This window comes from Ambystoma mexicanum, chromosome 1p, assembly GCF_040938575.1.
Source record: "Ambystoma mexicanum isolate Mex_15411 chromosome 1p, UKY_AmexF1_1, whole genome shotgun sequence".
Lineage (NCBI taxonomy): Eukaryota > Metazoa > Chordata > Amphibia > Caudata > Ambystomatidae > Ambystoma > Ambystoma mexicanum.
The window spans coordinates 839215795-839232180 of record NC_090921.1 but is presented as its reverse complement, the minus strand read 5'-3'; the positions used below and the strand labels follow the sequence as shown (position 1 = coordinate 839232180).

Here is a 16386-nt window from a genome sequence, read left to right as displayed (position 1 = left end):
TAGTAGAGCCGTGGGTCAGCGGACAGACAAAATATATGCCTCGGATCAGGGGCAGGAGGACAGAGCAATCCCTGATGGTCTGACATTGGAAGGAACCGCAACATCCTCGTTGAGGATGGAACCATTTGGTTTCCCCCTTCATCTTTTGCTGAACCTTGGGGGGAAGTTTTGCAACATTTTGCTTTACACCCATCGCTGACCTAGATTATTTTGGTTTGTCTCTGGAAGTTGGTGAGCCTGAGCATTTCATTGACAGACCTCTTTGAAGCAAGAGAGTAGATTATTGTTCCGTTGACCAATTAATAAAGAGAAACCGGGCCCTTCCCTCACGTTATGCTATTGGTTATCGAGATTTCCTTCTATCCTGACACGTTCGGTTTTGTTTTAGTGTGTATAAAAATAGTAATAACATTTTTAAACTGTATTTTGTGTCTGAGTTCTGGGAACACCGTGCCAGTCTGTCGTTCTACCCCAGCACATGAGCGCTAGCCAAGTTAACATATACCACATGTACCGATAAAAGGAAACCTTGTGGGGCTGCTGAGTTAGTTAGAAGTGGAAAGGTTTTTATTTACTGTAGCGGCCTAGATAGCTCAGCGGGCTGAGGCCGTGTGGCCAATATCTGAGTGTGATCAGCAGTCACAAGTTTAATTCCCTTGAGGCCAACTCAGCCTATAGAGAATTTCACATTTCAGCACTTTGGTCGACAGTGATAAATAAGTACAAAATTAATTATTATTATGGTTATTAGTCTTGTTATTAGAGCGGCCAAAACCATCAGAATTCTGGAGATGACAAAGTGCCCAAAACACCCACACACTCATACCCAGCCTCACTCACGTCACTCTCTCACTCATAGTCACTCAAAAGTACTATGTAGTCGTTTTGCTCTGGCCTGATAGTGGGCCCTCCCACACCAGGCCAGTAAGGGAACCCTATATACCAATCTCCCTCCCCCCACCAGCTGTGGGAGGAAGAGTGTGTCAGGCAACCTGCATGAATAATGATAACAGGAGTGGGGCTACATTTGTGAGTTCCAAACGGAGATGAATTGATTAACGATCTGGATGGACTCAGTGTTCTATGACAAAGATGGGGCGCGTTGACTTTAGGGCCCCATTCCACATCTCCTATAGTTGTATTTTCACGTTAGTACCACTGAAGGAAACACCACCACCAAAACCCTATCGCTGAAGCTCTTTCTACTTGAAATTCAAATAGCGTTCCACATCGCACTAACATTAAGTACAGCCCCGAAACCATCCTGCCCCCGTTAAGCATGTGTCGGGGGGATGCACTCGAGTGCCCAACAGTGGAGCTGGTTCAGTAGTGAGCCTGGCGGCTCCCTCAAGTAGACACCGCCTGATACCTGTGTCACGTACAGTTCACAAGGGGCAGGGGCGGACAGGCTCTGAGTCTGCCTGTTTTTTTAAAAACTTTATTTTTGGGTTTTTACACAGAAAAACGAACAGGCCATGCACCGGCCGCAGTGAAGTTCCCAATCCGCCCACCTCCCTCCTCACCTCTCCTCCTCCCTGTAGTTCAACCAAAACCAGGATATATGGGTGATAACCAGGATTATTTATTCCCACTGGTCTCTTCTCGATATGGCGAAGAACGCTGATCTGCAACCGTGGTCGAGGTCTGTGAGGAGGTTGTATCGGCAGAGGATATCAGATATGATATATAAGGTGCCCAGATGTCCGGGGGGGTGGGCATGTAGAGGTAATGTCTTTATGAAGCACGTTTCTACGTCTTGGCAGTAAGTCACATCATTTAGCCAGCGCTGTAGGCTTGGCGGTGGCCCGCGCCCCCAATTGATTGCGATCCTTCTTTGTGCCAAGACCAGCAGAAGGTTTGCCAGTCTGCGTTCGGAGTTTGGCAGGTGTTTGGTTAGGCCCAGAAGAGCCAAAATGGGTTTAGGGTCTAGTTGCGTCCCTATAATTGCTGAGATTAGATTTGTTTGTATCTTGTGTTAATAGCTACCTTCTGGGTTAGTAGCAGTATGTAGTCCCAGTCCTCATCTGCTATTGCAGTGCCTAGGGTTTTCTCCCATCTTCTTCTGGGGTTTGTGAGTGGTAGTGTTGTTTCGGTCAAGAGCGACTTGTAGATTTTGGAGACCAGTCGTCCCTCACCCTGAGATTGTATCACCCCGTGGAGAAGCTGCCATGTGGGTGGTTGTCTTGGGAAGGTGGCAAGGTAAGTTTGAAGGGCGTGACGTAACTGAAAGTAGATTAACATGTCTAGAGCGTTGTCGCTTCCCTTGTCTCGGGCCTGTTGCAGCGACAGAAATGTGCCCTCAATGAAGAGGTCGCTTAGTGTTGTTATTTGCAGTTTATCGGTCCATTGTAGATAGATTCTTTCCGTAGTTATGGGTATTCCCGGTATGAACTTTGTTGGAATGAGAGGAGAGAATCTAACCTGCATGTTGCTTTTTAGGGCAATTTTCTTCCAGGTGGCGTACGTGGTGAAGACTATGTTCATCGATGTGCGAGGCACCTGTAGTTGGCCGAAGATGACGGCTCTGAGGAGGTAGGGGGTCGCCAGGGCTCTTGCGATCTGGATGTGGGGTCTGACAAAGTGCGTGGCGTACCAATGACTGAGGAATTGGGCTTGGGCGGCCCAGTAGTAGCGCTCTAAGTCTGGGATTGTGAGTCAACCCTTTGCCACGGTTGGATCAGTGTAGTGTAGGCCACTCTTGCTACCTTGCCTGCCCACAGTAGGTCAAGGATCAGGCTTCTGATACGATGAAGGAACCACTGTGTCAACACCAGAGGGATATTTGCAAATAGGTATAGAAATTTAGGTAGAATGACCATTTTGATCAGGGAAACTCTTCCCCAGAGCGTGAGCGGGAGAAGATTCCACCTGTTTACCTTGCTTTGGATCGTTTCCACTGTTTTCTCGCAATTGTCTTGCATGATGTCTCTGTTCGAACTGGACAGGAGAATGCCCAAGTATCTGATTTTCGACCGTTGCCACTGGAAGCCAAAGTCATGCGTGAATTAAGTGTTGGCGGTCAGGGGAAAGATTATGGATTTTGAGGGGTTAATTTTCAATACCGAGAAATTGCCATATTTGATCACTGCACACATCACTGGGTTCAGGTTCTCTGCGGGATTATGAAGGAAGAGGGCAATGTCGTCGGCATATAGGGATATGATCAGCTTGTGTGGGCCTAGGAAGAGGCTCCTGTCCAAATGGCGGCAGCAGAGATCAGAGGCCAGAGGTTCCATTACCAGTGCGAACAGTACTGCTGATAGTGGGCAGCCTTGTCTTGTCCCTCTTTGTAGGTGAATGTCAGATGATCGTGAGTCTCCCAAGATGATGTTGGATGTCATGTGTTCATACAGGAGGGTGATTAATTTTATAAAGTATTTGCCTAGGCCCATGCACTCTAGAATGGCGAAAAGGAAAGGCCATTCGACTGAGTCGAAGGCCTTTTCTGCGTCGAGCAGTACAGCCGCCGCTTGGCACCCTGGGTCGAGAGATTCCATAACCCCAAACATCCTTCTCATGCTGAATGATGTATTCCGGCCTGGTATAAAGCCCGCTTGGTCAGCCAGCACCATGGCGGGCATCAGGGGAAGCAGCCTTGCAGTCAGGATCTTCTTCAGTATCTTATTGTCAAGATTTATTAAGGAGATAGGTCTGTATGAGGCGCATTCTTCTCTTGGTTTGCCGGGCTTGTGGAGGAAGATTACATTAGCCATACAGAGAGTTGGTGGGAGCATCCCGGTTGTCAGTGCCTCATTGTATACCTGTAATAGGAGTGGAGCCAGTAGTTGTGCGAAGGTTTTATAGAATTCGCCTATTAGGAAGTCTGGGGCAGGAGCCTTGGTGTTAGGTAGTTCTTTAATTACTTCGAGAATTTCTTTCAAGGTAATAGGCTTGTTGAGTGGTTCTCAGAGTTTAGCGCTCGTCCAATAAAGTACAATATTGTCCAGGTATCGGGCCAAGTCGGTTGTATCGGCGGTGTAGTAAGTATTGTAAAGCTTTTGGTAAAACTTACGAAAGGTTTCAACTATTTCTTCTTCGGTGTACACAAGGCTGCAGTTTTGGTCACAGATTCTCTCGACCAGGGTAGGTTTTCTTTCCGCTGCCATTAGTCGAGCCAGGAGGGCTCTGGGTTTCTGACTTTCGCCCTATTGGTGTACTTTATGGTTTATGGTCAGGAATTTCACTTCTCTCTCAGCTGCGGATCTGAAGTTTTCTAGTTCTGCCTTGAGTGCTGCTAGCGATTGAGAATCAGTTGACATTGAGTATTCATGCTCAAGTTCTTTGAGTCGGGCATTGCTTGAAGCCAGTTCTCTCCTTATCAACTTCAACATCCCGTTCTCTTTTGCCAGGCATATCCCCCTGATGTACAATTTCAGCGTCTCCCAAAGCGTGCCTGCCGACGCTACGGAAACCAGATTCATTTCAATAAAGGATAGTATCTCGGCTTGTAGTTCATCTGCAAATACTTGGTCTTGGAGGGATCCTGGTTTGAACCTTCAATGAGGCTTGTTCTTTCCGTCGCTTGGTGTGTTACATTCAAGGATTACTGCTGAGTGGTCTGATAGGGTTCTGGGCAAGATTTGGCTCTGTCCCCAGTGAAATTGACTGTGTGAGGACACAAGGAGGTAGTCGAGTTGTGAGCTAGTCTTGTGGACCCATGAATGATTGGTATATTCGCGGGTCTCCCAGTGTTTATGCCTCCAAACATCTCTGAGGTTGTAGGCATCACATATTTCTGCGATTTGAAAACTGGCCTTGGGGGGAGGGTTTGTCAAGTTATGGGATTAATCTTTCTTGGGATCTAATGGTGTGTTTAAGTCACCTCCCCAGATGATTGTAGATGATCCTGCGGTTTCCAGGTGCGTCATCACCGAATCGAAATTATTTGGTCCGTCAGTGTTTGGGCCGTAGGAGTTCACAAGGATGATTTCTTTGCCCTCTGTGATCCCGGACACAAGAAGTGTCGTGCCTTCCGAGTCTTTTTCTGTTGATATTAGTCTGAACTTTGTTTTTTTGTTGATTAAGATGGCGACCTCTCTGGCAAAGGAGGAGTAATAGGTGAAATATCTATGGCAGCTCCAGTCCCGGGCCCAGCTATTCTCGGAGCTAGGGAGAAGGTGCGTTTCTTGAATCAAGGTCACGTCAATCTTGTGCCTTCGCAAATATCGAGTTATTTTACGGGTTTTGGTTGGCTGGTTGCCTCCCCTAATGTTCCATGTAGATAGGTTGAACTTGTTGGTTGATTTCTATCACTCTGATGGATTTTCTGATGCCTTCTGCGTCGGTAGTTGTAGTTCTGTGTTTTCTTATTGTCTGTCGGTTGATGGCCCTTAGCCGGTCTGATATGCGCTTGAAACAGATTTTTGGCGGGGTCGGATATTGGGCGATTGGACTTCGATCAGTGCATGTTTAGAACTGTGAGCCTTTTTTGTTTGGGCAACCCCCAACTCGCCCTTGTTCTCCCTCTCTTTGACACCGGCAACCCCCAACATGCCCATACTTTTGTCCCTCCCCAGTAACAACATAGTGGATTTTTGCTGCGCTTGGGGCGCTAGCGGCTTTCCAAGGAGTACGGCTCCCTTCCAACTTCGTGTTTAAGCTTCCAGTGTTCTGGATAGTGGAGCGAGGTCTGGTGTGGAGTGATTTCATGGTGGTTTTTCCTTGCACGGTCTCTTTCGGGTGGCCGTGGATTATTGTCTACAGGTTTGCAGCCAACCCGAGCCAGAAAAGAGTTTGCCTCTTCTGGTGAGTTGAAAAATTGAGCTTTTCCATCGTATTGGATTCTTAGTTTAGCTGGAAATAGCATGGAATAGAGCAGTTGGTTGTCTTGCAATCTACGCTTCACTCCCGCAAAGGATCTTCTCTGGGCTTGCACTGCCAGTGAAAGGTCTGGGAATAGCTGGATATTGTCGCTGTCGCACTGGAGTTCGCCTTTATCCCTGGCCAGGTGTAGGATGGTGTCACAGTCTTTATAGTTTAGGAGCCTAGCCATGATTGGTCTCGGAGCAGCTCCAGGGATAGTACGGGCAGCGGGGACTCTGTGGGCTCTCTCGACCACAGATAGTTATAGAGCCGATGTTCCAAACAGATCTCTGCATATGTTGTCAACTAGGTCTTCCATCTTTTTCGGGTTTTGTTGCTCACGGACCCCGACCAGTCTAATGTTATTACGTCAAGATCGTCCCTCCAGATCCTCATTTTTGGTGATGACGGTTTTCATCTGTCCCTCAAGTGTAGAGAGTCTTGCTGTGAGTGAAGTTGAGTTGTCATCAAGGACTGAGAAGGGTTTATCCACTGCGTCTAGCCTGTCGCCGTGCTTGTCTAATCGATGCTGTAGTTGGTCGACCTTTGAGGACAGGGCATCCATTTTGTTGTCAAGGCTGCCGATACCGGCTTTCAGCTCAGGTAGGATTTCTCTTATGTCCATGTTCATAGTTGGTGCCTCGTCCTCTTCTGTGGGACCAGTGGGGTATTCAGGTCTGTCGCTGAGCTTGGGGGTCCTGGCCACTGACCCTGCCTCAAAATTGAGCTTCCGTTGGGATTTGTCGGTTTTTCCCATGTTGGGCGGTCTACGTTTTATTACTGAAAAGCTGGTGGTCTTGGGTATCTCACCTCGGCAGTTGGTTTATAGAGCGATATCTCGCGGGAGTGCACTTTGTGCTGTATGGCTGGTAGTCGGGATTGAGCTGAGGTGTGCGAGTTGACAATTGCACTGTGGTAGGGTGATGTTGCCGTACCAACTTGAGGATGGAGGTGCAGAGTTCTGTGGTGGGGTGACGGCTCCAATGAGGTGCTGATTTTGCAGCTTGCCGAGTCGGGGGCGATCTGGGTTGAGGAGGGGATTGTTGCTGGTGGTCGTCTGGTCGGATAGATGTGAAGGGTTGGGTCGCCCCTCTTTGCAGTTCAGTACAGTCCTGTACTGGTTGGTGCTGCGTTTTCTTATGTGTGTCTCTCTGCCGCCTGGGTGTAGTTCAGTGGTCTTTGACAGTTTATGGACTGTGGTGTATACCGCTCAGTTCCCTCTGGTACGCACCTCGTTGCCAGCCTTTGCCTCGTTGACTTGTGCTGTTGTCTGTAGGCGCCGGGTGGACTGTGGCATGACCGTTATTCCCCGTCCAGGTGCCAGGGGCTTCTTAGGATCTCCACCGCTGCTGCCACTGAGATGGCTGCTTCGATGTTGGTGTGGTAACAGGTGACGGGAGTAGGGTCTCATTCAGGGTAGGTCCCGAAGGCTTGGTTCTGGGGCATGCAGGGCAACCGACTTTTGTGCGGTTTTATCTGGCCGGCGGAGGAGGGCACAGAGGAGCTCAATACGGCGCCAACCAGGTAGGGTTACATGTTCTTGATTAGCGGGTAGACCGCCTCCACCCACTCGGGCTCCGTTGGGAGGGGAGGGAAATGGGTGGACGGCCCGGGCGGTAACAGATTCCTCCTCACCTCTCTCCGCAGCTGAAATCCGATCACCGAGGCGATGGCGACTACTGCAGGCTACTTCTCTGCATTTCGCTCGTCGGGTTTCTCGCAGCATGGATTTTCAGGCCTGGGACGACCTCTGTGCCTCCACGTCCCTGGCTCACACTATGCCTCCACGTCCTGGCTCACACTAGAGGATCAATTTGGGAGTCTTCCCGGAGCTCACGGAGGAGCCGCCATCTTGGTCGGCCCTCTAGCGCCCTCCTGAGTCTGCCTGTTGCCATATGGCAAGTCACCTCTATCCACCACCTGGGTCCAGCCACGGTTCCTGGGCCACCGTGGGATGCGGCCCCAGCGAGCCCTCTGGCATTTCTGCTGACCTCCCTGACCAGCCTGCTCACACCACCAGGGTGCTCCAAGCCCAGACACCTCTTGGGCAAGGGACTTGATGAGGGAGCTCCCAAGCAGCCACGGGGGATGGCCCTCAGGGGAGTCACTCCGTCTCTCCATTCCTCCCTCTCCATGACGACAGTGGCTCGAGGCCACCTTAGGCAGCAGCCCCCAGGAGCTGGCACTGTTGAAGTCTTGCTCTCCCCCTGCCAACAGTTCCCCTCTCAGCCGTTACCCAGGGGAAAGGGGATTCCGCTCCACCTGTCCCCCAAGGGGAGATGAGTCTCTGATGCAAACATGTCAACATTCTAGCATACCCCCGCAGGGTAGGCCCACGGCATGATCAGTGACAAGGTTACAGGGCCAACCTGGTATCCTGCCACTGTTTTCCTTAGAGTAAGAGTGACAGGACCCTGATACGTATCCCACCCCGTACAGTTAAACATCCAGTACAAAAGAAGAATCAAAGCACAAGAGGAGGGAGGCCAATACAGTATAACCCCACAGGATTCTCCAAAAAAACCCTACCAGGTAATCTCTCTAAATCAGACCCCGGATGTTAGGCGCACCATCCCTGAGCTATTCCATAACTCCCTGAGAGAACAACTGGTTGGCAACTACGAGGTACCAAAGAAACAGGAGATTCAGGCCTGCATCTCCCAGGATGCATCATGTTTAGATCTCCAAAACCCGGAGTGGATTCTGGTATGCCCGCCTGGGATTCAGAGGAGGGTATGCTACGGGGGAAACCATTATCACATTCAGGGAGACCCCTTAGACAACATGTGCGGATCCTTGAAAGGGAAGACCTAACTCAATTACCCCTGAGCCCCTCCAGTTCTGCCAGCAGCACTTGTAAATGAGAACAGCTTTCCCTGTCCCTTGCAGGGACAGCATTTAATGAGATAAAGGTTTATTTCCCCTTTCCCAAATTAAAAACGATTTCCCGCAATACCAATCTCTCGGTTCTGTTCAGAAAAAAAATATTTAATTCTTTGCTACTGGGACTTGTATTTTTTTTGTTGGGTTTATATGTATTCTAAACGAGACAATTGAGTGCGGTTACTTGTTTTAAATATTTCTTCCAGTTTAAAATCTCAGGCACTAGAATCCCAGTGTGTGGGCATACTTCAACCATTATAAGAATAGGTGGCGTGTAGGCCGCGTGGTTAATGGTGTTCTGTTGGAAATAATATTTAAAACAAGTAACAATAGCATTCAATTGTCTAGTTTAGAATACATCTGAACTCAACTAAAAAAAATACAAGTGCCATTAGCAAAAAATGAAAGGAACACTTTTGGAGCAGAACAGTAATGTTGCTTTTGCGGGTGCATAATAATACTAGCTGCAGCAACGAAGAAGACCTTTAGGAACACCACTAATTGTTGAGATTCATAATTACGAGTTTGGCACTGAAGAAGCTTGCATATACCAGTACAGGGTTGTGAAACACGTGTTGGACTTTTTTGGTCAGTGTTTTTAAGCACTTGCTGTGTAATCAATAGGATACTGGATGTCCTTTGGAAAAAAGATTGCGGTTTCTAAGCATTGTACACATTTGTTTCGAATTGATTATGTATTATTGCAATGATTGGTTTTGTCCTGTACATGAAACTCTGTTGTTACTGATCTTCCAATATCAATTAAATAAGTGGTTTACACTAACCAACTGTCAACAAAAATGTTTCTTTTCATAACTTAATTTCTCATTCCTCCAACAAAAATGTTTCTTTTCATAACTTCATTTCTCATTCCTCCAACAAAAATGTTTGTTTTCATAACTTCATTTATCATTCCTTTTCAGGTACAAATGTTTTTTTTGTTGCTTGGTTATTTAGAACATTACAGCCTGAATGGATATTTCTATTGCTAACAATATTTAAACTGAGCGCAGGGCAATATCTGATCAAAACAGACCCAAGCTACCACTTGACACAATGCCTACATGCTGCACAGAAAAATGCCAACTTCGCGCCAAATATCATGACGAGAAAGCGCCCAGAAGCAACACCCTGAGTGTGGTTCTCAAGCCCAGCAGACTCAGCATACGTGCTACACCACACAGAATATACGGGTATGCAGTGCTAGGACGACCGAGACCCACCGCAGTGAGAAAGGCTTTCAAAACCTCTGAGGACAGTCACGGGAGAGTAATGACGGCGCAAGAGGAAAAACAGAGCTTGAAACTAAGTAAAGTTCGCGGGGGCGCGGCAGGCAGAGCTGTCAGTGCACGAGGAAACGGGCTCAGCTGAACTTATCTGCTGTTAATATGCACATATCCTTGTCATTGAAGCTGTATCAGTGGCTGCGATCACTATTTCAGCAAATCGATTCCTCTAATTGAAAGGGCACAGCTTGGAGGCGGTCAATATGTTTAATGTGCAGTGGAGTGTATGGCTCGTGTGCTTTAATAGGCCTCATACTGTACCCACTGTATAATGAATACTCAATTGCCAAGCCTTTGATATCTGCAACGCGCTTCATTTATATTCCTCTCGCCTTATCCTACATTCCCTGAAAATAAGAAGTCTTGGATCAATTTGTTTGATATCCACAATTGGACAGCTGAGCCATTGTGAAGAGAGGGGTTAGGCAGGGGCACACGCTATAGCCCCAGCCACCTGGTCGATCCCTAGATGTGATGTCGCATATTGCCCCAATAACCTGGAAACAGTGCTGGAAATGGATAACATTTACTGGGGGAACTCCCCTCTCCCCTTTCGAGCACGCGAGGGTTGGGTGGATTGTCAGTGGTGTGGGCGGGACTGTGGGGGCCGGATCTAAGTGTCGAAGAATGTGGGTGCCCCGAATAAAGGTTTTTGACTGCTCTACATGAAAACCACCATCACTGCGAAGACCCTGTGAAACCAGCCCTACTGTGACAAGACCACGCAGACCAAGAAGAATACTAACCCATGACTACATACCCAACCCAAGAAGATGGAGTCATGAGGCTCAAGCCTCGGTATCCAAAAATCACAGCTGATGGATAAAGATCTATCAGTAAGAAGAAGAAGAAGAAGCACCGTATGAAAACCAAGTACATTTTGGGAGCATAAGAATGCCCACCAATGTATCAAACATGTCTGGGATAGTACTTCATATGTGCATTCCTTCTGAGCCTACAATGTGCACTGGGTATGATGCTCATTTCATCTGTCAGAATAGTCACCATGCCATGTGTGCAAAGCAGGAGGCATGTATACTGCTTTGGACCGTTTCATTGTGTGAGTTGGGCTGTTAAGCAAAGGACTAGTCTGTGAAGTCATTGCATATTGCAATACAGCTACACGCCTTGAAGCACAGCAGTGGCGGTCAGGGGCAGAGAGGTGCCTCAACTTGGGGGCCGGGTGGAGGGGGGGGATTTGGGCCTCCGGTCTACATGGAACTCACCAAGACATGTTTTGCAAGAGTGCAGCTCCATCTTGATGTGGCCCAATTCATTCCATGTCCGGAGAGAGACCTGAGAAGCAGGCTATACCTTAGCTTGACTTTAAAATAGGCAGAAGCTGACCTCATAAATACAAATTAGAGGTAGATCGGTATTGGTGGGCAAAGGTCCCTAAACTGGGTTCACTTGTGTACACTTCTTGCCAAGAGCAGGGACCTCAGGGTACACATTGGGGCTGGTTGCCCACCGTGCCCTGCCTTTTGACCATGTTGGCCCATGAACCTCTCCACTCACTCTTCATTGGCCCACTAGCATTCGCTGACTTAGCACTTCAAGCCCAATATCCACTGGGACAGAGGCCTGAATGCCCTAGCCCAGATTTCTCAAAAACCACACATTAGGCCCCAATCCTAATTCCGACTATATAGGTGATACAGTGCGAGCCTCGCCGGGGGAGCGTGTTGTCGCTGACTGCATTTTATTTCTTTCACATGTGCTTCGCTTTGACACACCCCGAGGAATCTGGGGTGTGGCTCGTGCTGGCAATGCCGACGGTCCTCAGGCATGATCCAACCAGCAATGTGTACTGCCAGGTAGGCACCTGCAGGGGGTATGCTCCAGCTCGCCGGGTTCGTACTTTCCCCTTGTCGCTAGTTGGTATATTGCCAAGGCACCCGGAATCAGAGTGAAAGGCTTTGCTGGGCAGGCCCTCTGCCTTGATACACAGCACTGATGCGCGCCACAAAGATATATTGCAGGCAGGAGTCATGGTGTTATAAGTCGGGCGCAACGACGGTCGTGCGCACCTTTTATTAGCATGATGACATGTCTACCACGTGTCACGTTGCACATGACTTTTCCACTCTCCCTTTGAGGCATCCGGCATTGACAGCAACCAACACTGCATGCTGCAATGACATTATGCCCCCAGGAAGCATTTAATTTAGGGATGAGTCAGGGGTGTTGCTAGGTTTGTAAAAGATCCGGGGCTAGAGCCCATTGCAAGTTTGGACTTCACATAACTACATGATGTGAATGCGGGCGCCACGTTGCGATTTCAAGCGTTAATATTGCAAACTATGCTGCTCAAAGTGCTCATTGCTCATTTGGAAGATTTGCGACTCCAGAACTTGAACATTCACCCAGTAGTGCTATGTAATACTTTATGAGGTTATATAAGACAATGAAAAGCATTTGGACAGGGCAGCCAAAGACTTGGCATGGATTGAGAAGTTGTATTTAAGCAGCAACTGGAGATATATCCGTTTGCTACATTAACCATACAGCCACTTACTGCTGGTTGTTGGTCTGACAGGGGGTAGCTAGTGGGTTTACGAAGTGGTGGGACATAGCGACTGTAATTATGCAATGTAGCGTGCGAGCGCAGCGAGCAAGCCTCAACTTGACCAGGGTGGTAAGAGGGCCAGAGGGTTCTCCCCGCCCCCTCGCGAGAACATTTTGGAAAAAAATGCTATCAAAATCACACACATTTCAGCATGATTTTTCCATAATAACCAGCATAGTACATATGTTTCTTAGTGATTTAAAGGGCTGCTGAATACTGTACCACTAATAAGCTTCAGCATGCAGGTGGAATACAAATAATCAGTATAACATAACTAACAAATGAAAAGCATTTTCAATTCCAACATACCTTTTTAAACAAGAACATTTATGGTTTCATTCCATTTGAATTTGCATATAGTTGCATTTAGTGGGGGCTCCCCAGAGCTCCGTGAAGGCCAGTCCAGCACTGAAACTAGCCATCATCTAAAAGGTACTGAACGGGTGAAAAGGCCATGTTAATCATTAGCTGGGAGAGGCAATACGAAAATCAATAATAAATAATTCTGCTATACAAATCAAGTGGCAAGTATAAAGAGAAGCAACTCTACAACTCAACAAGCAGGCGAGAGAGAGAGAGAGAGAGAGAGAGAGAGAGAGAGAGGGTGGAGAAGGGAGGTGGCGGGAAGAAGCGGAGGAGCAGGAGTGATAGCAGGAGTTAGAGAAAGAGGAGGTGGAGCTGGAGGAGCAGGAGTTAGAGAAAAATGAGGTGGGGAGCAGGAGTGAGAGCAGGAGGAGGTGGAGGAGCAGGAATGAGAGCAAGATGAGGTGGAGCAGGAGTGAGAGCAAGAGGAGGTGGGGAGCAGGAGTGAGAGTAGGAAGAGGCGGAGGAGCAGGAGTGAGAGCAAGAGGCGGTGGAGGAGCAGGAGTGAGAGCAAGAAGAGGTGGAGCTGGAGGAGCAGGAGTGAGAGCAAGAAGAGGTGGGGAGCAGTTGTGAGAGCAGGAAAAGGCGTAGGAGTAAGGGGGGGGTGTAGAAGCAGGAGTGAGAGCAGGAGTAGGTGGGGCAGGAGGAAATGGAGGATCAGGAGTGGAAGCAGGGGGACCTGGAGCAGCAGGATTGAGAGCAAGAGGAGGTGGAGCGGCAGGAGGAGGTGGGGTAGCAGGAGTGTGAGGTGGAGCTGGAGGAGCAGAAGAGGTGGGGAGCAGGAGTGAGTGCAGGAAAAGGCAGAAGAGTAGGAATGAGAGCAAGAGGAGGTGTAGGAGCAGGAGTGAGAGCAGGAGGAGATGGAGCAGGAGGAAATGGAGGATCAGGAGTGGAAGCAGGGGGATGTGGAGCAGCAGGATTGAGAGCAAGAGGGGGTGGAGCAGCAGGAGGAGCTGGGGGACAGGTGTTTGAGCAGGAGGAGGTGGAGCTGGAGGAGCAGGAGAGCAAGAGGAGGTGGGGAGGAGGAGTGAGAGCAGAAGGAGGTTGAGGAGCAGGAGGGAGAGCAGGTGGAGGAGCAGGAGTGAGAGCAGGAGGTGGTGGAGAAGGAGGAAATGGAGGATCAGGAGTGGAAGCAGGGGGGCGTGGAGCAGCAGGATTGAGAGCAAGAGGAGGTGGAGCAGCAGGAGTGGGAGGTGGAGCACGAGTGAGAGCAAGAGGAGGTGGAGGAGCAGGAGTGAGAGCAAGATGAGGTGGAGGAGCAGGAGTGAGAGCAGGAGTGAGAGCAAGAGGAGGTGGAGCTGGAGGAGCAGGAGTGAGAGCAAGAGGAGGTGGGGAGCAGGAGTGAGAGCAGGAAAAGGCAGAGGAGCAGGAACGAGAGCACGAAGAGGTGGGGAGCAGGAGGAGCAGGATTAAGAGAAAGAGGAGGTGGAGCTGGAGGAGAAGGAGTGAGAGCAAGAAGAGGTGGGGAGCAGGAGTGAAAGCAGGAGGAGGTGGAGCTGGAGGAGCAGGAATGAGAGCAAGAGGAGGAGGTGGAGCAGGAGTGAGAGCAGAAGGAGGTGGAGGAGCAGGAGGAAGTGGAGGATCAGAAGTGGAAGCAGGGGGATGTGGAGCAGCAGGATTGAGAGCAAGAGGAGGTGGAGCAGCAGGAGGAGGTGGGGGAGCAGGAGTGCGAGCAGGAGGAGGTGGAAGGGCAAGAGTCATACAATGAGTATGAGGAAGAGCCGGAGGAGGAGGGAAAGCACTGGGGTGTAAAGATCAAGAGAGTCACTTTGGGGTAGAGCCAGAGACCAAGAGAAAGTCAGCTCCAAGGGAAGACTTCTTTCTTACCCTCAGAACAGGGTCAGGTGACACCCAGTGAGCCACAATACACCATTTATCAAAAAGGTTAGATGCCATAAGCCCACTACGCTGGTGACAGGTGCAGTACAAATGCAGAGTAAACGAATATAACATACAGAGCAAGAGAGTCATCTTGGGGGTAGATCTAGCGAGCTCAAGGGGAACACTTAGGTCCAGTATCCAGGTGGAGTGTCCTGCACAGGGCTAGGGTCCTGTGGAGGAAGTGAGGACAGCAGATTTCAGGGAACAGCTAAGAGTGCTAGAAAGGTTGCTGAACAAGTAATGGGTGCTCTGTGTCTTTAGCTCCATGTCCCCAGAGCTAGCAATAGCAGAAAGACAGGGTGAGGCTCAGCATTGGGCAGCTCCGAGTTGACCATCAGCTCAGCCCATAGACCTGTGGATCCATGGACAGTAAACACTGATATGAAAGGGGCCCCTAGGGGTCCCTCGCGTTATGGAAAAAAGGCAAGTCACAACACATGATAGATACGCCAGGCACGAGGTTGTATTCCCAAAGCTAGGGTTTATTGCAAAGCAAATAGGCTCAGTTGGCAACTCGGTCTCACGCCCGCGACGTGGATCTCTAGACCTCGAGGGACGCAAGAGAGCTAATTACGTACATCAGTTACATATATACAAAATGCATATCATACAATCAGTTGTGACATGTTTAACACAGCCCTTTATTGGGTTTCTTTGAACTCGGTTTGATGATGGACAATTTCGATGAATATGACACCTTCAAATATCTATTCTAGTAACAATATGCAACCTTGCAAGTGTAGAGACATCTTTTCTTTGTTGAACAGAACACAGTGCACCTGTTCTTGTAAGCAAGCTACATACGGGGGAAGAGTCACATTCCAGACCTTTCTATTTATGAGGTGCTATTCGTGTCCTGGGAGCTGATACGCTCTACAGGGCTCGGGAAAGGGGGGCCGTAAGAAGAGCATAATACAAGCCTTTAGCTGCTTTATTCTAACATTTTCTACCATATAACGAGACTGTCTGGCAGCTGTGAAATAATTAAATGCCCTGCGGCTCTCCTTCAAGGCTACATTCGGGAGGGAGCCGGGCATTCCTCTCCAGAGCTGCCTACGTTGTGTTTCAACTAACTCCTTATTAGCCTCGCGGCCTTGTCCTTTCACGTTCAGACAACAATGTTAACAGTCAAGCAGAGTAAGCAAAAAATGTGCTGCGAAGCAGTTTGAACAGCAAGCAATGAGCAATCGTTGGAGAACAAAATGGCGATCCTTGTTACATCAAAATGGCCGCTCATTGGTCAAACTCGGAAACCTGTATTTCTATCGTTATGTACATGAGACGGTTGTTCTTCGGCCACCAAAATACATTTGCCGTCAATCGTGAGAGGTGTCCATTTTTCTAGACCGACAAACCCTCCTTTTGGCCATATGCCAAGCGTCTCATTCATTCATTGTATCCTCCTCTGATGACGATAAGTCTGAAGTACCTATGTCTGAATTTTGCATGTTATTATAAGCATCATCATCGTCATTAATATCTATAGCCATTAATTCTTTCACTTTTTTCATTTCATTCGTGTCTCTGTCATCCCGGCCATAAGTTTGTTTTCTTTTTGTTATCATATGCATACATCCCTCAGTTATCTCAGTGCAAACTATC

The 16386-nt window shown here is 48.7% G+C and overlaps 1 protein-coding gene across 2 annotated transcripts in view; it reads left to right on the top strand.

Moving 5' to 3' along the window:
• ARHGEF2 (Rho/Rac guanine nucleotide exchange factor 2) overlaps nucleotides 1–16386 on the top strand; it is a 1257231-nt gene that overhangs the window by 113373 nt on the left and 1127472 nt on the right. The window lies entirely within an intron of this gene.